The 24,977-nt window shown below is 43.1% G+C and overlaps 1 long non-coding RNA gene across 1 annotated transcript; it reads right to left on the bottom strand.

The window, feature by feature from the left end:
- Window positions 1–22,225: 22,225 nt before the first annotated feature.
- On the bottom strand, window positions 22,226–22,819 carry LOC136576553 (uncharacterized). The gene is made up of 3 exons (XR_010786387.1): window positions 22,681–22,819; window positions 22,422–22,484; window positions 22,226–22,266 (listed from the first exon to the last, which is right to left on the bottom strand). It is a non-coding gene; the product is annotated as an uncharacterized lncRNA (long non-coding RNA).
- Between the last annotated feature and the right edge of the window lie 2,158 nt (window positions 22,820–24,977).

Here is a 24,977-nt window from a genome sequence, read left to right as displayed (position 1 = left end):
CTCCTGCAGTTTTTGAATAGCTTCTTTACTACTGTTTCCAGAGGCGATTTCGTCCCTTAAAACGTACGTGCGAAAAAGAAAGGGCAGGACCTATCTTCCCACTTTTTTTAACTTGCGCGGACTAGCGTGGAGTTTCAATAGTCCACAAAAAAAAATCCAGTTAATGCACTAATACGCTCCATAGCGGTGAGCATATTAGCACATGCCACATGTGTTTTTGCCCAAAGCCCTTACATTTCTCTTTTGTTCATTCACTTTGCATTTTTTTGATTGACAAAATTAAACTATTAACATATAAGGCCTCCCCCAAAATAAGCCCTAGCTATACAAGGTAAAAAGAAAGCAATACTAACCTAGCTGCCGGCGTCTGTGTCATTCACACAGGCTGCAGTTCTCAGCGCAGGATTCTTTCCAAAGGTGGGGTATTCAAAGCCCCAGGAGAAGAGAATTCTGTCAGGGCTGAGGACTGCAGCAGCATGGCGACCAGCGCAAGGGACACAGACGCCATCGGCTGGGTAAGTATAAGACACCCCCCTGAAAATAAGACACTGAGGCAAAAATTAATATAAGACTGTCTTAGTTTCAGGGAAACACTATATATATATATATATATATATATATATACACAGTACTATGCAAAAGTATATATATGTGTGTGTGTATATGCATCACAATTTGTGGTAATTACAGAAATCTGATCCTCGTGGAGGTATGCATCAAGGAAGGAAAAAATATTGGTTCAGATGGGCACTTCTGTATCCATGAACCCTGTAAAGCAGCACTCCATGGAAATCTTTTATTTTCTCAGTATTAATTTCAGGTAAAGTGTGTATTAGTGTAGTTAATGCACTTGCTGGTCACTTTATTCCTGGAAGATTCAATACGGTCCCTCTATTAGGACTTAAACAGACGGCGCATGTGCTAATCTGCTTGTTGCTACGCAGCGTATTAGCGCATGAACCAGTGTATTTTGTTTTATTTTTGACTATTTAAACTCCATGCTTCTGCAGGAAAAAAAAAAAGAAATGGGAAGATAGGTTCTGCCCTATCTTTCTTGCACATAGAAAAACTAATACTACGGTATGCTCAAGAATCCCGCTAGTGAAAACTAAATAATTGAAACTAATGGTTTCATTTTGTGTAGGATGAAATCACAGTCATGTGTTTAATCCCTGAGAAATCAATACCAAATGTACCTGTCGTGCTCCTTTAAGAGAGACATGAAACAGGTTTCTGTTTTTTTAACCAGTAAAATTGTTTGGTTTCCATCGCCTGCTTATACCGATATGGCAGCATCCTTCCAAGCCAATATGTTTCCTTGTACAGCTGAGCCAGTGGAAATAAAGACACGGACACAAAGATATAAGGGGGAAAAAAGGTTTTTATTTCAAGTTATGGGCAATGATAGATTTTAGAATAGGGAATTTTGAGGCTAAGTTGATCGAGAGGAAGGCAAAAAAAACCCTTGAGGTATGAGCCAATCGTTGTCAAAAGTATGTTCACACGTAGCAGAGATTCGGCGGATATTCCTTGGCAGAAAATCCATGGAAAAATGTACAGCATTTCCGCATCAGAAAACTGCATCAAAATCTGCCCCATTGCTGCACTGATTTCAGTCTGCAACGCCGCCCCTCTTACCTCGGAATACTGAGCCCTCACTACAGCGTACATTCCTCACCTGGAAACTGCCTATAAGTGCCCCTGGTCAGGTGATGTGGGAGTGGGCATATCACCTGACCAGCGACGATGGTGGCGACGGGCTCAGTAGTGGTTGCCGGGTGAAGGATGTGACTGCAGTAAGAGTTCAGTATACTGAGGTGAGAGGAGTGGTGTTACAGACTGAAATCAAGTCAGAATCCAAACTAAGGGCTTAAACAGACAAGCACATGTGCAAATTCGCTCGCTGCTTATCTGCGCATTAACAAATCCAAAGTCCTTTCTTTTTGCCATTCAAACTCCGCACTATTGCATGCATAAAAAAATAGGACAGGACCTATCTTTTCTCGCTTCATCTCGCTTAGTTTTATCACATTTTGCGGGCGTGATTTTTACGCTCGCAAAACATTCCACAAACATGGTTGTCTGTCGAAGCTCTATAGGTGTGGACTTGCTTCAAACTTTTCCACTGTAGAAAATCCACAGCATTTCTGCTACATGTCAGCATACCTTAGGGGGAAAAAATTCCTTCCTGACCCCAAATATGGCGATCAGAGCAAGTCCCAGGATCAAAGCTGATATTTAACCTATCTGACTTTTAAAATATATTGTTTTCTATTCAGAAATCTGAATATATAATCTGTTCTTACTATTTACTCTATGTTTGTGTGAACCATGAAGTGTATTGAACTAAACCTATTTATAGACTGTGTTGATCCAGAGGAAGGCGAAAACCCCCTTTAGGAAAGAGCCAATTATCCTGTTTTAAGGGGGGAAAATTCCTTCCTGACCCCAAATATGGCGATCAGAATAAATCTCAAGATCAAACGCCAGCGGCTCACCTCCCTGGTGTATGTGATGTCAGCTAGAAATCCTACAAAGTTCTTCCTTATTTTTATATGTTTATATTAAGTTATTTATGTGGCTACTTCCCTATAAATAAAACCTAACCCTATTTAAGGCTGTGAGTTGATCCAGAGGAAGGCAAAAACCTCCTTGAGGTATGAGCCAATTGTCCCCAAGTTGGAAAAATTCCTTCCTGACCCCAAATATGGCAATCAGAACAAGTCCCAGGATCAAAGCCAAAATCTACACCTATCTGAGTGTACTTGTGTCTATGTAGGTGTTTGTGTCTATGTATGTGTTTGTGTCTATACTTGTGTCCAATCCTAATGTATGCAGTGTGGGCTACTTACCCGGCCTGTGCTGAGGTCTTACTAGCAACCAGGAGTTCAGGGATAATAGCCGCTCTGGCTATTTTTCCTGAACTCACTAGTTACCAATCAAGCACAGGCCGCTCCGTGGGTGTAGAGGGTCTTCAGGAGAGGATGATGACCGATGCCAGCCGGAGAATGTCAAGGTTCAGGGGTTGGTGGAAGTATGCATCATACAGTTGGTGGAGAAAGGATGTTTTGGGCAAGCCGAGGTCTTCTACAGCAGCAGTCGTGGGTTCAGGAGACAGTTGGCGCGGGCTCAGCCTACAAGACATAAGAGAGAAATGTTACTTTTACCTGCTGTGGATATAAACAAGTGAACTACTCTAACATGACGACTTATATCAGGATCTGATTTGAACCTGATATAAATAGGAGTGAATTTCTGTAGTATGAGTTGATATTACGGGTCTTGCAATTGTAGGAGCCATAATGGAGGCCATATTGCTTGTTAACCAGATTTATCAATAACTCAGGAAGGGATGACACAAAGGTGAAAACATATAAAGCATTTTATGCCAGATTTACATATAATTTATGCCAGAAACTGACCTGGTCTACATTTCTTTGTGGGCAAACGGAAGAGCTGAGAGGCATCTAATGTATGAAAAACAGTGTGCCTCTTCATATATTAGGAGCATCTAGCACCAGTGCTAATAAAATGCCGGTCTTAATATTTTCCCAAAGTCTTTTCTTATTTTAGAGGAAATGTTTTTTTGTAACTTTCTAAGGTATGTGAAGTTTTGTTACAATGTATGGCTATAATGGTAGGTGTCTTATGTGTATAGGTATGTCTAGATATGCATGTGTAGGTGTGTATAGAAGGTACTTACTGAGATGGTTGTGGCTTCTTTCACAATCGGATTCTTCTCATCATCCTAAGAAGAAGCAGAGACATAGTTATTACAGGACCAATAATAATTAAGCTGAGGGGAGAGAAGACCGTGGAACTGACATGGGGACATGAAGAAAGATTATTATATGACCTCCTGTGCTGTCTGACACCAGAGGAACAATGATGATGAACACAGAGATCAGACTGAAGAACATCATCCCTAGAGAAGGAAGATCTTACCGGGTCCAGCTTGGTGAAGTGTACGAGAATCCGTCCATGGGGTGAAGGGGTGTCTTATTCTCCGGCCACTGCAGGTCTCGATTCTCCAGAACTTTCCTGTATGGTTTGAATGGCGGCCGTGCTTTCTTCCGTTCCAGTTCTTCCCAATCTATAGTGTTGAAGAAAGGGTGACCTCTAATGTTCTTATAGACACCCAGCCTCTTCTCAGGATTCTTTCGCAGCAGTCTCTCCAGAAGATGCTTCACATCAGCATCAAGCCAAGATGGAAATTTGGGCTGCTTTCTGGTGACGGATTTGATGAGCTTTCTTCTGATGGGGCCGTGGTAGAAAGGGGACTGTCCTGCCGCCATCCAGGATACAACAATCCCTAGGCTCCACCAGTCGACTGCTGCGTCGTACTCCTCTTCAAGAAGCACCTCTGGAGCCATATATTGAAATGTGCCCGTCATTCCATTGATCTTATTAGACGAGGTGACGCCGTCTTGGGCCAGCCCCAGGTCGATCAGGCGGATGTGTCCAGATCTGTCCAGCATGATATTCTCTGGCTTTATATCTCTGCAATAAAGAAAAGATGCAAATCAGTTCCGTGATGCAGGAGACTTAGGGATGGACCGCAGCAAAACCAGTCCTAATTCAGGACTCTGGGAAAGCTGGGTACATTATCTCCACCCCTGCAAGAAAGCAGAGAAATGTGGGAAAGTTGTGCTTACCGGTGGACGATGCTGCGTCGGTGCAAGAACTGGAGGCCGCATACAATCTCCGCTGTGTAGAATCTGACGGAGAGAAGAGTGTAGTATCAATGACATGATATCAGTTCCATGACATCATGTCACCATCAAAGTGTCTGTCAGCACTAGAAGAGAGGAGGCGCTGTTTGTGGCAGCCTGTACGCCCTCCGTTCTTCTATGTCTGACCTGTCATGTCACCCTCAGTGTTACCCTCTTGTCTCCTGATTAGTCATTTACTCACCTCACATTGCTGATGTCCAAGCAGCCGCACATCTTGATCATTGCCCCCAGGCTTCCGCCGGACAGATACTCCGTGATGAAGTAGACTTGGCTGGCAGACTGCTGTGCGGCATACAGTTGGCATATGAAGGGGCAGTCTTGGGCCTTCAGGAGTATCCGTCTCTCTCTCATTAAGATGGGTTCTTCACTTCTTCCCTTATTGATAACCTTGATGGCCATGAAGGTGTTTCTTTCGGGGAATGATGCCAGGACCACCTGAGGAGAGCAAGTAGGAAATGATCACTGACAGCGGCCAGAGGGGAAATCATATACATTTATCACATGGGGGATTTATCAGTAGGGGCTTTTGGCTATACTGTTCGCCAAAGACTAACTTCATACGGGTGAGCACGATGTGGGTCCATGAATCTCGCCCTGTGTCATGCTACCCACCATGTGAGATTTCCAGGGGTGCCTCTCATTACTTTGGGGATGCAGGGATTCTCCGGCATGGCTGTCACACCTGCGTCAGGAGGATCGCATTGTTTCTCCCATTGCTTTCAATGGGACCGGTCCCGCTACTGCCGGCCCCATTGAAAACAATGGGTGCTACGATGCAAGAGCACGCAGCAAGATAGAACATGCTGAGATTTGTTTCCTGCAATGCATCACTGTCCCATGTAGGAAAACATCACTTATGTGCATGAAGCCGACCTTAGGCTAGGTCTACACACAGCAAACTTGCATCAAAACCTGCATGTAAGGGCAAAATTACATGGGCACATGCAGTAATATGCTTGCCACTACAGAGTGTATTAGCGTATGAATTGGGGGCTTTTTGGAACTATTCAAACTCTGCACTAGTGCGTGCAAGTTTTTAAAAACAGCCCTATCTTTCCTGCACATAATATTAACGAGTGAAAATCCCGATAGTAGAAATAAAACCATTGCAATCAGTGGATTTGCTTTGCTCCCATTATGTGGCTGTGATTTTCGCGGTCGCATAATAGGACTAAAACACGCCCATGTATTTAAGCCCTTACTTGGCAACTGGATCAGTGATACATTTACTTCCATCCAACACAGTTTAGAACGTTGCAATATAGTTTCAAATATTTTAGCAATGCTGGCTGTTCTACGGCAACACTGTCTCAGTCTGATGGCCGCTGTAGGGATAAGTTTACATATCTATCTTGTATTCTTCTTTAAGGGTTCCTTCTGACGGACATATTTGTGCGCACAAAATAAACATGTCTAATATGCAGAGAATAGAACCTATGGATGTCACTGTGTTCTTTCACATGAATTATTTTTTTCCCCATGCATTCCGGTCGCGCGCTAAAAGATAAGACCTGCTCTATTTTCCTGGCTATTTTCTCACCAAGGGTTCTCATAGATGTCTATAGTAGGTGTGCAAATGTGCGCAGAATATGCAAGGGGATGCATTGAATGCTGTGCAAAATGACATGAAAAAGAACACATTTGGACCTCATTAGGCTATATAACCATTTAAATCAGAGTGGGGGGTGTCGCGCGTGCATATGAACAGGCCCTGCGTGCGCAAAATTGTACATTACTGTGTGCTACATGCGCAAATCAACCTAGTTCACTGCGCAAACACGTTGCGCTGGGGTGGGCCTCTTTGCGCATACGCTTGTTCACTGGAATAAAGTGACTAGTGAGTGTAAACAGGTAGTCATTCATCTATCTAGTCTTCAACAACGTCTGCCCTGAATTTCATCTGAGATGCCAGAAAACATAATACTGTTTTATCTAATACTATCCTGGACCCCACAATGGAGACGTGACAGAAGCCGTTGTAGGCAATAGGCTCCGTCAGGTGGAGCTGGTACCCGGCACACGCTATATCTGGCACCGGCATTATTTCCCTGCCGTGCTTCTATAATGGAGTAGAACAACGGACAGTTGTATGTGAACACAGCCTAAACTGGTCTGAACGTCCCACCCCACGCAGAAAGCATTTTAGTGTCAGCCTGGCTGGTAATATGTGGCCGGCTGGCATTATTGTTACCAGCATTATGTATGCGTTCTTGTATTATGGGTCCAGGCATTGTGGTACAGCTTGCCTGGCATAATATTATGGCTGCTATGTAGTTGGCCTTTGTGGTTGGTGCTGTTGTTAGATATAGAGGTATTACATCAGACCCACGGGTAACCATGGGCAAACCAGCTCAATGCCCAGAAAATGCCAATAGGCAAAAAAAAGCCCTCCATAAGCTTTCCAAACCAAACCTAACCCAACCAAACATTATTCATACTTTATACAAAGGACACTTTAAAAGCACTTATACTTATCCCAGCTCAGGATAAATACACAGCCAACAGGTACATCATTCCGGTACAATCCTATCATAGGCACATTACATACAAAACAGCTTGTGATTCAGCCATATATCACTGTCTGTAACAAAGTGTCAGACACTTAGCTGTGCCCACAGAACAGCAATGCAAAACAGGACGGGTCAGCTACATGGCACAGGACGGGTCAGCTACATGGCACAGGTCGGGTCAGCTACATGGCACAGGTCGGGTCAGCTACATGGCACAGGATGGGTCAGCTACATGGTACAGGATGGGTCAGCTAAATGGTACAGGATGGGTCAGCTACATGGTACAGGATGGGTCAGCTACATGGTACAGGACGGGTCAGCTACATGGCACAGGTCGGGTCAGCTACTTGGCACAGGTCGGGTCAGCTACTTGGCACAGGACGGGTCAGCTACATGGCACAGGTCGGGTCAGCTACATGGCACAGGACGGTCAGCTACATGGTACAGGATGGGTCAGCTAAATGGTACAGGATGGGTCAGCTACATGGTACAGGATGGGTCAGCTACATGGTACAGGACGGGTCAGCTACATGGTACAGGATGGGTCAGCTACATGGTACAGGACGGGTCAGCTAAATGGTACAGGACGGATCAGCTACATGGTACAGCATGGGTCAGCTACGTGGTATAGCATGGGTCAGCTACGTGGTACAGCATGGGTCAGCTAAATGGTACAGGATGGGTCAGCTACGTGGTACAGCATGGGTCAGATAAATGGTACAGCATGAGTCAGCTACATGGTGCAGGGCGGGTCAGCTACATGGTGCACGACGGGTCAGCTACATGGTGCACGACGGGTCAGCTACATGGTACAGAACGGGTCAGCTACATGGTACAGGATGGGCCACAGAAAAGCAGGCTGGCACCACACTGATTACAGCTGTCTGAAACAAGATCTACCTCTGTTGCCCATAACAACCAATCACAGCACAGCTTTCATTTAATATACTGCTGAGATAAAATGAAAGCTGTGTTCTGACTGGTTGCTATTGGCAACAAAGACACATTTCTTTTAGACATCTTTCATCAAACTGTGGTGCAGCCTACTTCTCCATGGCCCATCCTGTAGTACTCAATTTTCTGTCAGCAATAATAGTGTCCAAATAACAGGCACATAATGCTAATACAATGGATCCAGTTAAATTGAGGCACCCGTAACACAGAACCAGCCATAAAGCCGTGCCCATGCCAATACCAAGGTGTCTGGCATACAGCTGTGCCCGCACAGAAGCGCAGGTTGCATGGAAGGACCTGTGTTTACAGCCTTTCTGACACATAAGGGTGACTACCCACTAGCGTTTTTTTTCATTGCGAAATTCACAGCGTTTTTTTTTCTGCAGGGGTCTATGGGACTTGTAATGTTAAAATCGCAATCGCGCAAAATTGTGATTTACCGCGAAATCGCAATTTTAGCTTTACATGTCCCATAGCCCATAGACCCCTGCAGAAAAAAAAAAAGGCTGCGAATTTCGCAGTGAAAAAAAACGCTAGTGAGTAGTCACCCTAAGATATAGGGCTGTGAACTGTGGACTACTTACACTGCGTCGCTGTGTGGAAGGACCTGTGTTTGCAGCTCCATGATTTTCCTATTGCCAGCATTACTCTTCCAATATACTATTGCAGAAGAGGAACCAGCAGAAGCCGCTCTGCTCCCCAAATACTGACAGCAACGCAAGACATACCCCAAAACACGGATGTTTATTAACAGAATATAGCAAACACACTACACGATTCAACCCCGGAGCGGGATCTTCCTAAGGTATGGAAAATGGAGCAAAATGCCCATCATTTCTAGGCCTTGAGGGACCCCTGGTGACAGAAAGGGGTGAAGTTGCCACTTGGCCTATTGCAACATAGCAGCAGATCAGCAAATTGAATCAAAAGTCCATCCACTGCCACAAATAACCCATAGTATGCCAACATGAGCTAAAGGGGTTGTACCAGGATTACAAGTTATACCCTACCCACAGGATTAGGGGATACCTTGCTGATTGGTAGGGGTCTCACTGCTGAGAACTTTGCTGATCTTGAAAACAAGGGTCCCATGTCCCCATCTGCCTGTCACTACAGGGGTCACTTCTCCCCCCTCAGTAATATCAGAATGAATAGAGAACGGATGAGCGTGTATGGTCGGAGTCCTATTCATTACAATAGGACTGACAGAGATCCCCAAGTGCTTGCCGCAGTCCTATTGAGAGTGAATGAAGCGGCAGCGGGCTCGTGCGACCAGCGCTCCATTCAGTTTCCTCCTCACTGAATGGGTGCAGGAAGCCTGCAGTGCTGAGGACTGGGGAAACAAGACCCCTGTTCTCGGGATCGGTGGGGGTCTCTGCGAATAACTGTATAGTGGATGACTTGTGATCCTGTAACAACCCCTTTAAGACATAAGCAATCCATTTATACATAATAACCAACAATCAAAATAGGTTATAGTACATGGAGTAAGATCATACATAAATAGAAAAATGAATGCACTCTGGCTGATAAATATATACATAGTTTATTATATAAACATACAAATGATGGATAATACAGTATGTAATATAATATTCATTTTCAATGGGGCTGACAGAGATAACCAAGAATAAAGCACTCGCCTATTTTCGTCAGCCCCATTGAAATAGTGGAGCATCGGCCACAGATGTGCCACCAGCAGTCTGTTCATTGTGACATTACAGCGATAGAAGCAAGGATGTATTGAGAAATGGGAGTATATGGGTTTCCCATTTTTGGGATTGGTGGAAGTCCCAGCAATCAGACCCCCACTGATCTGTTAGGGTTCAATTATTTAGTGGATGGGTGAAAAGTTGAGAAAACTTTTATTCTCTGGAATACCCCTTTAAGATATCATCTGATACTGTAGCCCTTGCTCATCAATACAGGTGACTGATTTACTGTATAAAAGTGCCAGGCAGCTGCAGCATCAGCTGGTGTTTCCGCTATCCTATCTATCTATCTATCTATCTATCTATCTATCTATCTATCTATCTACAATATCTTTCCCCACCAAATGTAATAATAAAATACAACGTTCAGATAATGGTAACTAATGCCTTTCAAATAATACCGCCACAATGTTCCCATATAATACTGCTATATTATGTTAACTAATACCATCATACCATGCAGAAAAGACAGCGCTATCCATTGCTCAAATAACGCCACAATACATCCTTCAAATAATACTATTATACCACGCAAAGACTATCATCATACTGGATATTGTTGAAATAATATCACAAGCAAACAGCATTGGCATTCTATAACCCAATAAGGCTGATTTCACATCATATTTGGGAGATCCACTTTTGAATACTTTTTTAAAGTCCAGTGAGAATGGACAAAGAAGACGGGAAATGTAGATCTCACAAAAATTATATTAAATTGGCCAAAAAACATAATGAGCTAAAATGATACAAACATAAATAGATACTAGTACATACACTGTCTGAATAACACTGTCATACCAGCCTAAAGACAACATATAGACATGCATTTTTAAATACACAGATATATAGCAATTATAAAAAGTAACTGCCGGCGATCCATGGGATTAGCTGCCTAAAGGCAAAGTGTGTGGCCTGCGTGCTGTACAAATAGCAGGGGCACAATATGGTTATGGCAATCTTTAATGATATATATATATATACATATAAACAGGGAGTGGTCCATCTATGAACGACTACATATTTATTCTGAATGGATGCGAGGAGCTAGAAGAGATCCCCGGCGCCCTCCACCTACATTCAGTAATTGTTGGGACGGCTGTCGGGTGCTTAAGTGCTCGATAGTTGTTCAGTATAAAACTACCTTAATGTTATGTTCACATGTAGTGGAATTGGGGAGGATTTTGATGCGTTTTATTGGTGCAGATCAACACCAGAATTCGCAATGTGTGCATGTATGTCGATTAAATGGCTGGTAACAGAAGACAATAGCTTGCATTCAGTTACACAGCAAATGGAAATAAGAATTAGGGTCACTGTGTCTTTACCAAAAAATAAGCAGTTATAAAACTCACCTTGCTGAAGCTTCCTCTACCCAATATCTGAAGGGCGGTGAAGCAGCTGATGTCAAATCTGTGGTGTGATGGCGCAGGGTCCTGGCTGGTGCCCAGTCTTGGCTCCTCATCCTCAGGCCTATCCTCTCCGCTCTTCTTCTTCTTTATCTCTGTGAGTCCGCTCACGCTCTCTTCTTCTCGTTTACGTTTTTCGCCATATACTCTGTGTCCAGTGGACGCCATTTTTCACAATCTGCAGTTTTCTATCCAATCGCTGCCGTCGACAGTTGGAAGAAAATGGCAGTTGGCCGAGTTGAGGTCAAAGGTCAGTGAAGCCGATGTTGACATCAGCTTGCCAGTACCCTGCTCTGCCATATACACAGTGATGTGGGCACCATGAGTGATGGTCTAGTGCCCAGAGAAAATGAGAAATTCATGGCTGGTTCTGCTAGTGCCACATTATTAGTAGATGGGGCAGGGATGGCACTTCATGTCTGGGTTGGCAGCCGTGCCCATAGTTCATCACAAACTGCTCAAGTTTTAGGAAACTTGCAGTTGTGTGACAATTGAAATGATCCCCATGGAGGAATAAACCACAAATTGTACTAATCTCAGGAATAATAAAGCCTTGTGAGGGTCATTATCTGCTCCGTTCTATAAGTGTTCATCATCCAGATACATGATGTGTATTTACATAGGTTACAATGGGCAGCGCCCTCGCCAGTGCAGATCTGGGTGTGGATTCATCCACAATGATGGATTATTCTGATGTGGAGGAGCTTATAAATAAGCGACCGTGGTGTGAGTTATTGGGGGATGTAAATTGGCGCAGTAATGTATATACGGCATTAAGAGGCCTTAAATTATTTTTTATCGCACAAGTTTCTGGCGTCCCTTCTGAAGTCGGGGGGATGAGAGGTTGTATACAAGATATAACCAGGTTCATAGTTGGGTTTTTCAAGGCTGTGTTAATCATCTGGTAAACTGTGTGGCTACAGCGGGTGACAGGTATCCATGCTCCAGAGGTGTAACTTGTAGCTGCTGGATCCCCATGCAAAACCTGTAACAGTGGCTCCTAACTATCATGCTTCATTTATATTACTGGTCTCGTTATGGCCAACTAAGGCTCCGTGCAAATGCATTCTCTGCACCCCCTACAGTTATTAGCATCCAGCAGGCTGGGAAGACGAATGGACAGCACAGTTCATAACAAAGTATGTGAACCCCTGTCCATATGCCCCATTGGGTTCTATAGACATTTTTGTATTTTTTTTTGTATGTATTGTAGCTGGAAACAATTCTTGCTAATAACAGTAAGATGGGTTTCTGGCTGCACCCTATAAATGTAATATAATCACCACATCTGTGATTACCACATTGCATTAGGGAGTGGTCCATGTCACGGCCCTTTTTTTTCTATTTTAGGTTTTTCCTCCCCCATTAAAAAAAATCCTAAGGCCTAATGTCCACGGGCATGCACAGTTTCCAAGTGTGGAATTCTGTGCTTTTTAAAAAGAAAACTCTCTTACTCTCCGCGGATCCGCGGCACGTCCACAGTGACAGCTGCGGGTGTGCCGCAGATATGACGGCTTCCATTGACTTCAACAGAAGCTGTCCCTGTGGGATCCGCTGAAAAATGGAGCATGCTGCGATTTCTTCCTGCACGTACAATCCGCACACCGGGAAAAAAAATCACTTTCACGTGCCTTAAATTGCCCTGCGGATGCTAATGCATCCCTATGGGCTTCTGGATCTGCAGATCTCCCATACGAGGGACATACACGGATTTTATAATTGAAATCCGCCCGTGAACATTGGGCCTAATTCTTTTTTTTAACAATCGATGTAGCTGCATGAGGGCTTGTTTTTTGCAGGACAAGTTGTATTTTTCAATGGTACAATATAATATATACCATATAATGTAGTGAAAAATGTTTGAAAAATATTAAATGGAGTGAAGTGAAAAAAAATGAAATTCCACCATCTTTGGTGTGTGTGTGTGTGTGTGTGTGTGTGGGGGGGGACTTGTTCCTACTGTGTGCAAACTGCAACAAAAATGACCTGATAACTGTATTCTATGGGTCAGTACGATTACTACGATACCAAATTTATATAGCTTTTTTCCGCTGTACTACTTTTCTCTGAAGATATTTAATTTTTCAAATAATTTTCTGCTGCCATCTTCTGACAGCCATAACCTTTTTATTTTTCTGTCTACATTTTTTGAGGGACGTTCTGTTGTTTTTATTAACCCCTTGAGTGGCGGGTCTCTTACCACCTTGTCAGACCTACCAGGGCAGGTTCTTTAAATGGGCCAATCATTTAATTTCAACTAATTTTCCAGTCTCGTTCCAAGAGCCATGACTTTTTCATTTTTCCATTGACACGGCAATATGAGGGCTTGTTTTTGCGGGACAAGTTGTACTTTTTGATGGCATCATTTTTGGGTATATATAATGTATTGCATAACTTTTGTAAAAACATTTGCAGGGAGATTGGGGGAAAAAAAGAAATTCTGCCATTTGTTTTTTGGATTTCATTTTTACGGCGTTCAGCATGCAGAATAAATAATGTGATAACTTTCAGCACGATTCCAGTGATACCAAGTTTATACAGTTTTTTTATGTTTTGCTATTTTTGTACATTTAAAACATTTTTTTTTCTTAAAAGTCTGCTTTTGTGTCGCCACATTCCAAGAGCCGTATTATTATTTTTTTTCCATTGCTGGAGCTCTAGAAGGCCTTGTTTTTTGTGGGATGAACTCTAGTCTTCATTTAACAATTTTTTAGGAACATGCTACATTTTGATCACTTTTTATTCCATTTTTTCTAGTGGCAAGATTAACAAAATCTGTAATTCTGACATGTTTTTTATTTTTCACTGCATTCTCTGAGCTGTATAAATAATATATTAAAGTCATTCTACAGGCCGGTACAATTATGCAAATACCAAATTGTAATAGTTTTTTTCTTTTTTGCAACTTTTTCACAGTTTAAAAAAAAAAAAGTAATACAAGTTTAAATCACCCTCATTTTGCTGTATCTATAATAAAAAAATCTAAATCATGAAAGAAAAATACATATTTGGTATTGCCGCCGTAAACGTCCGATCTATGAAAATAGTTCATTATTTACCCCACACGGTGAACGAAGTCTAGAAAAAAAATAAAGAATGCCAGAAATGCACTTTTTCAGTCACCCTGTCTAAAAAATGCAATAAAAAGTGATCAAAAAGTTGTATGTATTCCAAATTAGCAGTAACGCAAACTACAGTACATCCCGCAAAAAATGAGCCCTTGCTGAACTATGTCAACAGAAAATAAAAAAGAAGATGCAGCAGAAAATAATTGAAAAAAAATTAAATGTCTTTGAAAAAAAAAATACAAGTAGCACAGCAAAAAAAAATTATACTAATTTGGTATCGTAATAATCGTACTGACCCATAGAATAAAGCTATTATGTCATTATTGTTGCAGTTTGTGCACCGTAGAAACAAAACGGACTAAAAGTTGGCAGAATGTCTTTTGCTTTTCATTTTACTCCACAAAAGTTTTTCAGTACATTATATATATGGTACTTTAGCACCAGTGAAAAATACAACTCTTTCCCCAAAAAGAAGCCCTCATACAGTGACATCGATGAATACATAAAGGAGTTTTGATTTTTTTAAACGGGGTAGGAAAAAAAGAAAAGGGGGGAAAAGAGTCTGCGTCATTAAGGGGTTAAAGAATGTATTAAATTCCTCTTCTGGGTCAGTACGATGCAGGGATACCACATGTGTAATTTAGTTTTTTATGGAGAAAAGTGTGTTTTTTTTAAATAATTTTTTTACTTTTTTTTAACGTTTTAAAATTTTTTAGTCCCTTTAGGGGACTTCCACAGAGACCCATCAGGACCCCCTGATCACATTCCAGGGGTTCGATGGTGACAGCCCTTTACATGCTGCAGTCGCATAGACTGCAGCATGTAAAGGGTTAACACAGCAGAGATCAGAGTTTTTTTTCCATTCTCTGCTATGTAAGAGCTGGTGCCCGGCTATCCTCTGACAGAGGGAGCCCCCTCCCTCTGTCAGCCCTTTGCATGCTGTGGTTGCATAGACTGCGGCATGTAAAGGGTTAATACAGCAGAGATCGGAGGTTTTCTCCATTCTCTGCTGTGTAAGAGCTGGTGCCTAGCTATCCTCTGATAGCCAAGCACCAGTTCTCCCTGCCATAGAGACCATCGGCTGGCTTCTGACAAGCCGATGGTCTCCATGGCAACCTGTAAACAAAGCTGTGCAGGAGTTTCAAAATAAAAGCGGTAAATTTCCAGCAGATTGGTAGTCTCTTTCTGCTTCTTTTTTCCTGCACTGCTCTGTGTGGGTCTGTGCAGGCAGAGCACAATGCGACAGCTTATGGCATTGTGCTCTGCAGGTCCCATAGTAAAACATAGCCCGGAAATCTTCCGGGCTTTATCGCTATGGGCAGTGGAACTCGTCCCAGAAAATTTCCGGGTGCGCCACTCAAGGGGTTAATACAATGCTGGAGTACATACAACTTTTTGATCGCTTTTTAGTACCTTTTTTTCTTGGAGACAGTGTGACCCAAAAAAGCGCAATTCGCTTGTTTTACCAAGCATAGAGGGCGGCTATGTATGATAATGAAGCTGACATTATCTAAGGCTCCTCACTAATATTAGACTAAGAAGTAAATAATCATCACCACTCAAGTTTATTTATATGATATCCTTTAGTTTCTGATCACATCTGCATCGACGTCTCCGTCATATGTGAAGAAAAAAATTTCACTGCCTGGTGTGCTACTTTTTAAGGAAAATGTCAGACACCTTGGTGCAATATGACAGAATCCATTATATATTTATAGGGTCTGATGGTTGCTACTGGTATTCACACATCCACCAGTGTTATGGTCTTCGTTATAAATGGAAGCTGCAGTGTAGATGGGAACACATTTTATTCAGCCCACAAACAAGACCCCTAAATATAGACAAAACACCATTAAATTAATTTAAACCACAGACCAGACTCCCAAATAGTTTCAGACCCAGAGGAGACATATAAATCATTTCAGACCAAAAGGCACCCTCTTTTTCACAAACACTGCTCCTCATGATACTCCTCCTCACAGACTGGTCTACATGCCCCCTTCATTCACATACTGCTCACCAAGCCCCTTCTCATAAACTGCTAACCATGCCCCCTCTTATAGATTGCTCGCTGTGGCCCCCTCTCATAGACTGCTCACTGTGGCCCCTTCTCATAGATTGTTTTCCATGGCCCCATCTCATAGGCAGCTCCCCACAACCCCCTCTCATAGACTGCTCCCCATGGCCCCCTCTCATAGACTGCTCCCCATGGCCCCCTCTCATAGACTGCTCCCTATAGCCTCTTCTCATAGACTGTTCCCCATAGACCCTTTACACAGACTGCTTCCCATCGCCTACTCTCATAAACTGCTCTCCATGGCCTTCTCTCATAGACTATCCCCATGGCCTTCTCTCATAGAATATTCCCCATAGACTCCTCTCACAGACTGCTTCCCATGACCTACTCTCATAGACAGCTTCCCATGACCTACTCTCATAGGTAGCTCCCCACAACCCCCTCTCATAGACTGCTCCCCATGGCCTTCTCTCATAGACTACTCCCCATTAACCTTCTCATAGATTACTCTCCATGGACACTTTGATAGAATGCTCCTCATGGTCTCCTTTCATTGACTGTTCCACATAGACCCTCTCAAAAACAACTCCCATGACCATTTTTACAGACTGCTCCCCATAGCCTCCTCACATGAACAGCTCTCCATGCGCCCTTACATAGACTACTCTCCGTGACCCCATCTTATAGACCTTTTCCCTAGCCCCCTTTCATAGACTGCATTCCACAGGCCTCTTTTATCAACCACTCTCCATGGCATTCGCTCATAGACTGCATACTCCATTTTCACATCTTCGAGAGCCGCTGTTTTTCGGGTTTAGGAACACTGGTGGCCTCTCTTATCAAGACCTAGAATTAGCGTTGTGGCTACACAATAACATAACCCTACCAGAGGGGCACATTTCAGTATACCTGTATTATAGTGGAGTGTAATTACCCATGAGGCTCTGTTCCTCCTTTTATTTATTTTTTCATCCTTAGCTGGCTCTATTGCATCAGATGGAAACAAATAGGTCTACATATGAGCTGCATACACAAAACGCTGCTAACAGTAGTTTGTCTAATGAAGATTATTTTCAAAGGGGCTTCATTTCAGATGCATTGGCGCAATAAAACTACAACTGTCTGCATCATGAGATCTTACACTTTAGTTGGCTACAATAGTTTGTAGGTAAGTGTAAGTGAATCTGATATGCATATATTGGTAAATTCTTTGTATCCCGCTAGTCATTTGTACAGGGCAGTAGAATATGATGTCCACGTCAATTAGCTGAATGCTCTAGAGCCCTTTTGCCCTTCGGTATAGGGCTTCTTTAGTGCAGGATTTCTCAAGTCCCCCAACAGGTCATAATTGGAAGATTTCCTATAGAGAGAATACCTGTGGCAATGTCTGAGGCGCTGACAATAATTACATCACCTGTGATGTGTGTGCAAACCTTTATATGGAGATTTATATCTAAATGTCATTGCATGGTGAGCAAGTCTACAGTATAGACATCCAAGACTGCTTCTCTCTGCTTGCTGATCCATACCCAGGTTTCTGATTGGATGACAGCAGCATATGGAGGGAGGCTGGTGACAGGTGACACAATGACATTCTCTCGGACTAATCTTTCTTTTATCACTAACTTTCTTATGGACTTATCATGTCCTTCTTCTTCTTCCATCTGTACTGAACAGGTCTGGGATTCATTACACAACCGTCCGTCACTCATTGGTCTCAGCATCTTCCCTCCTTGATGTTTGGATCAACATAGCGGGGTATTCAAAGCCCCAGGAGAAGAGAATTCTGTCAGGGCTGAGGACTGCAGCAGCACGGGGACCAGGGCAAGGGACACAGACGCCATCGGCTGGGTAAGTATAAGACACCCCCCTGAAAATAAGACACTGAGGCAAAAATTAATATAAGGCTGTCTTAGTTTCAGGGAAACACTATATATATATATATATATATATATATATATATATATATATATACACACGGTACTATGCAAAAGTATATATATGTGTGTGTATATGCATCACAATTTGTGGTAATTACAGAAATCTGATCCTCGTGGAGGTATGCATCAAGGAAGGAAAAAATATTGTTTCAGATCGGCACTTCTGTATCCATGAACCCTGTAAAGCAGCACTCCACGGAAATCTTTTATTTTCTCAGTATTAATTTCAGGTAAAGTGTGTATTAGTGTAGTTAATGCACTTACTGGTCACTTTATTCCTGGAAGATTCAATACGGTCCCTCTATTAGGACTTAAACAGACGGCGCATGTGCTAATCTGCTTGTTGCTACGCAGCGTATTAGCGCATAAACCAGTGTATTTTGTTTTATTTTTGACTATTTAAACTCCGTGCTTCTGCAGGAAAAAAAAAAGAAATGGGAAGATAGGTTCTGCCCTATCTTTCTTGCACATAGAAAAACTAATACTACGGTATGCTCAAGAATCCCGCTAGTGAAAACTAAATAATTGAAACTAATGGTTTCATTTTGTGTAGGATGAAATCACAGTCATGTGTTTAATCCCTGAGAAATCAATACCAAATGTACCTGTCGTGCTCCTTTAAGAGAGACATGAAACAGGTTTCTGTTTTTTTAACCAGTAAAATTGTTTGGTTTCCATCGCCTGCTTATACCGATATGGCAGCATCCTTCCAAGCCAATAAGTTTCCTTGTACAGCTGAGCCAGTGGAAATTAAGACACGGACACAAAGATATAAGGGGGAAAAAAGGTTTTTATTTCAAGTTATGGGCAATGATAGATTTTAGAATAGTGAATTTTGAGGCTAAGTTGATCGAGAGGAAGGCAAAAAAACCCCTTGAGGTATGAGCCACTCGTTGTCAAAGGTATGTTCACACGTAGCAGAGATTCGGCGGATATTCCTTGGCAGAAAATCCATGGAAAAATGTACAGTATTTGCGCATGAGAAAACTGCATCAAAATCTGCCCCATTGCTGCACTGATTTCAGTCTGCAACGCCGCCCCTCTTACCTCGGAATACTGAGCCCTCACTACAGCGTACATTCCTCACCTGGAAACTGCCTATAAGTGCCCCTGGCCAGGTGATGTAGGAGTGGGCATATCACCTGACCAGCGACGATGGTGACGACGGGCTCAGTAGTGGTTGCCGGGTGAAGGATGTGACTGCAGTAAGAGTTCAGTATACTGAGGTGAGAGGAGTGGTGTTACAGACTGAAATCAAGTCAGAATCCAAACTAAGGGCTTAAACAGACAAGCACATGTGCAAATTCGCTCGCTGCTTATCTGCGCATTAACAAATCCAAAGTCCTTTCTTTTTGCCATTCAAACTCCGCACTATTGCATGCATAAAAAAATAGGTCAGGACCTATCTTTTCTCGCTTCATCTCGCTTAGTTTTATCACATTTTGCGGGCGTGATTTTTGCGCTCGCAAAACATTCCACAAACATGGTTGTCTGTTGAAGCTCTATAGGTGTGGACTTGCTTCAAACTTTTCCACTGTAGAAAATCCACAGCATTTCTGCTACATGTCAGCATACCTTAGGGGGAAAAAATTCCTTCCTGACCCCAAATATGGCGATCAGAGCAAGTCCCAGGATCAAAGCCGATATTTAACCTATCTGACTTTTAAAATATATTGTTTTCTATTCAGAAATCTGAATATATAATCTGTTCTTACTATTTACTCTGTTTGTGTGAACCATGAAGTGTATTGAACTAAACCTATTTATAGACTGTGTTGATCCAGAGGAAGGCGAAAACCCCCTTTAGGAAAGAGCCAATTATCCTGTTTTAAGGGGGGAAAATTCCTTCCTGACCCCAAATATGGCGATCAGAATAAATCTCAAGATCAATCACCAGCAGCTCACCTCCCTGGTGTATGTGATGTCAGCTAGAAATCCTACAAAGTTCTTCCTTATTTTTATATGTTTATATTAAGTTATTTATGTGGCTACTTCCCTATAAATAAAACCTAACCCTATTTAAGGCTGTGAGTTGATCCAGAGGAAGGCAAAAACCTCCTTGAGGTATGAGCCAATTGTCCCCAAGTTGGAAAAATTCCTTCCTGACCCCAAATATGGCAATCAGAACAAGTCCCAGGATCAAAGCCGACATCTACACCTATCTGAGTGTACTTGTGTCTATGTAGGTGTTTGTGTCTATGTATGTGTTTGTGTCTATACTTGTGTCTAATCCTAATGTATGCAGTGTGGGCTACTTACCCGGCCTGTGCTGAGGTCTTACTAGCAACCAGGAGTTCAGGGATAATAGCCGCTCTGGCTATTTTTCCTGAACTCACTAGTTACCAATCAAGCACAGGCCGCTCCGTGGGTGTAGAGGGTCTTCAGGAGAGGATGATGACCGATGCCAGCCGGAGGATGTCAAGGTTCAGGGGTTGGTGGAAGTATGCATCATACAGTTGGTGGAGAAAGGATGTTTTGGGCAAGCCGAGGTCTTCTACAGCAGCAGTCGTGGGTTCAGGAGACAGTTGGTGCGGGCTCAGCCTACAAGACATAAGAGAGAAATGTTACTTTTACCTGCTGTGGATATAAACAAGTGAACTACTCTAACATGACGACTTATATCAGGATCTGATTTGAACCTGATATAAATAGGAGTGAATTTCTGTAGTATGAGTTGATATTACGGGTCTTGCAATTGTAGGAGCCATAATGGAGGCCATATTGCTTGTTAACCAGATTTATCAATAACTCAGGAAGGGATGACACAAAGGTGAAAACATATAAAGCATTTTATGCCAGATTTACATATAATTTATGCCAGAAACTGACCTGGTCTACATTTCTTTGTGGGCAAACGGAAGAGCTGAGAGGCATCTAATATATGAAAAACAGTGTGCCTCTTCATATATTAGGAGCATCTAGCACCAGTGCTAATAATAAGACCGGCATTTCAAATGCCGGTCTTAATATTTTCCCAAAGTCTTTTCTTATTTTAGAGGAAATGTTTTTTTGTAACTTTCTAAGGTATGTGAAGTTTTGTTACAATGTATGGCTATAATGGTAGGTGTCTTATGTGTATAGGTATGTCTAGATATGCATGTGTAGGTGTGTATAGAAGGTACTTACCGAGATGGTTGTGGCTTCCTTCACAATCGGATTCTTCTCATCATCCTAAGAAGAAGCAGAGACATAGTTATTACAGGACCAATAATAATTAAGCTGAGGGGAGAGAAGACCGTGGAACTGACATGGGGACATGAAGAAAGATTATTATATGACCTCCTGTGCTGTCTGACACCAGAGGAACAATGATGATAAACACAGAGATCAGACTGAAGAACATCATCCCTAGAGAAGGAAGATCTTACCGGGTCCAGCTTGGTGAAGTGTACGAGAATCCGTCCATGGGGTGAAGGGGTGTCTTATTCTCCGGCCACTGCAGGTCTCGATTCTCCAGAACTTTCCTGTATGGTTTGAATGGCGGCCGTGCTTTCTTCCGTTCCAGTTCTTCCCAATCTATAGTGTTGAAGAAAGGGTGACCTCTAATGTTCTTATAGACACCCAGCCTCTTCTCAGGATTCTTTCGCAGCAGTCTCTCCAGAAGATGCTTCACATCAGCATCAAGCCAAGATGGAAATTTGGGCTGCTTTCTGGTGACGGATTTGATGAGCTTTCTTCTGATGGGGCCGTGGTAGAAAGGGGACTGTCCTGCCACCATCCAGGATACAACAATCCCCAGGCTCCACCAGTCGACTGCTGCGTCGTACTCCTCTTCAAGAAGCACCTCTGGAGCCATATATTGAAATGTGCCCGTCATTCCATTGATCTTATTAGACGAGGTAACGCCGTCTTGGGCCAGCCCCAGGTCGATCAGGCGGATGTGTCCAGATCTGTCCAGCATGATGTTCTCTGGCTTTATATCTCTGCAATAAAGAAAAGATGCAAATCAGTTCCGTGATGCAGGAGACTTAGGGATGGACCGCAGCAAAACCAGTCCTAATTCAGGACTCTGGGAAAGCTGGGTACATTATCTCCACCCCTGCAAGAAAGCAGAGAAATGCGGGAAAGTTGTGCTTACCGGTGGACGATGCTGCGTCGGTGCAAGAACTGGAGGCCGCATACAATCTCCGCTGTGTAGAATCTGACGGAGAGAAGAGTGTAGTATCAATGACATGATATCAGTTCCATGACATCATGTCACCATCAAAGTGTCTGTCAGCACTAGAAGAGAGGAGGCGCTGTTTGTGGCAGCCTGTACGGCCTCCATTCTTCTATGTCTGACCTGTCATGTCACCCTCAGAGTTACCCTCTTGTCTCCTGATTAGTCATTTACTCACCTCACATTGCTGATGTCCAAGCAGCCGCACATCTTGATCATTGCCCCCAGGCTTCCGCCGGACAGATACTCCGTGATGAAGTAGACTTGGCTGGCAGACTGCTGTGCGGCATACAGTTGGCATATGAAGGGGCAGTCTTGGGCCTTCAGTAGTATCCGTCTCTCTCTCATTAAGATGTGTTCTTCGCTTCTTCCCTTATTGATAACCTTGATGGCCATGAAGGTGTTTCTTTCGGGGAATGATGCCAGGACCACCTGAGGAGAGCAAGTAGGAAATGATCACTGACAGCGGCCAGAGGGGAAATCATATACATTTATCACATGGGGGATTTATCAGTAAGGGCTTTTGGCTATTCTGTTCGCCAAAGACTAACTTAATACGGGTGAGCACGATGTGGGTCCATGAATCCCGCCCCGTGTCATGCTACCCACCATGTGAGATTTCCAGGGGTGCCTCACATCACTTTGGGGATGCAGGGACTCTCCGGCGTGGCTGTCACACCTGCGTCTGGAGGATCGCATTGTTTCATCCATTGCTTTCAATGGGGCCGGCCCGCTACTGCCGGCCGCATTAAAAACAATGGGTGCTACGATGCAAGAGCACGCAGCAAGATAGAACATGCTGAGATTTGTTTCCTGCAATGCATCACTGTCCTGTGTAGGAAAACATCACTTATGTGCATGAAGCCGACCTTAGGCTAGGTCTACACATAGCAAACTTGCATCAAAACCTGCATGTAAGGGCAAAATTACATGGGCACATGCAGTAATATGCTTGCCACTACAGAGTGTATTAGCGTATGAATTGGGGGCTTTTTGGAACTATTCAAACTCTGCACTAGTGCGTGCACGTTTTTAAAAACAGCCCTATCTTTCCTGCACATAATATTAACGAGTGAAAATCCCGATAGTAGAAATAAAACCATTGCAATCAGTGGATTTGCTTTGTCCCATTATGTGGCTGTGATTTTCGCGGTCGCATAATAGGACTAAAACACGCCCATGTATTTAAGCCCTTACTTGGCAGCTGCATCAGTGATACATTTACTTCCATCCAACACAGTTTAGAACGTTGCAATATAGTTTCAAATATTTTAGCAATGCTGGCTGTTCTACGGCAACACTGTCTCAGTCTGATGGCCGCTGTAGGGATAAGTTTACATATCTATCTTGTATTCTTCTTTAAGGGTTCCTTCTGACGGACATATTTGTGCGCACAAAATAAACATGTCTAATATGCAGAGAATAGAACCTATGGATGTCACTGTGTTCTTTCACATGAATGATTTTTTCCCCCCATGCATTCCGGTCGCGTGCAAAAAGATAAGACCTGCTCTATTTTCCTGGCTATTTTCTCACCAAGGGTTCTCATAGATGTCTATAGTAGGTGTGCAAATGTGCGCAGAATATGCAAGGGGATGCATTGAATGCTGTGCAAAATGACATGAAAAAGAACACATTTGGACCTCATTAGGCTATATAACCATTTAAATCAGAGTGGGGGGTGTCGCGCGTGCATATGCACAGGCCCTGCGTGCGCAAAATTGTACATTACTGTGTGCTACATGCGCAAATCAACCTAGTTCACTGCGCAAACGCGTTGCTCTGGGGTGGGCCTCTTTGCGCATACGCTTGTTCACTGGAATAAAGTGACTAGTGAGTGTAAACAGGCAGTCATCCATCTAGTCTTCAACAACGTCTGCCCTGAATTTCATCTGAGATGCCAGAAAACATAATACTGTTTTATCTAATACTATCCTGGACCCCACAATGGAGACGTGACAGAAGCCGTTGTAGGCAATAGGCTCCGTCAGGTGGAGCTGGTACCCGGCACACGCTATATCTGGCACCGGCATTATTTCCCTGCCGTGCTTCTATAATGGAGTAGAACAACGGACAGTTGTATGTGAACACACAGCCTAAACTGGTCTGTACATCCCACCCCACGCAGAAAGCATCGGCTAGTGTTAGCCTGGCTGGTAATATGTGGCCGGCTGGCATTATTGTTACCAGCATTATGTATGCGTTCTTGTATTATGGGTCCAGGCATTGTGGTACAGCTCGCCTGGCATAATATTATGGCTGCTATGTAGTTGGCCTTTCTGGTTGGTGCTGTTGTTAGATATAGAGGTATTACATCAGACCCACGGGTAACCATGGGCAAACCAGCTCAATGCCCAGAAAATGCCAATAGGCAAAAAAAAAGCCCTCCATAAGCTTTCCAAACCAAACCTAACCCAACCAAACATTATTCATACTTTATACAAAGGACACTTTAAAAGCACTTATACTTATCCC

The sequence above is a fragment of the Eleutherodactylus coqui genome, chromosome 1 (assembly GCF_035609145.1).
Source record: "Eleutherodactylus coqui strain aEleCoq1 chromosome 1, aEleCoq1.hap1, whole genome shotgun sequence".
Lineage (NCBI taxonomy): Eukaryota > Metazoa > Chordata > Amphibia > Anura > Eleutherodactylidae > Eleutherodactylus > Eleutherodactylus coqui.
The sequence above is the reverse complement of the archived record's forward strand: the minus strand, read 5'-3'. Positions and strand labels throughout refer to the sequence as shown.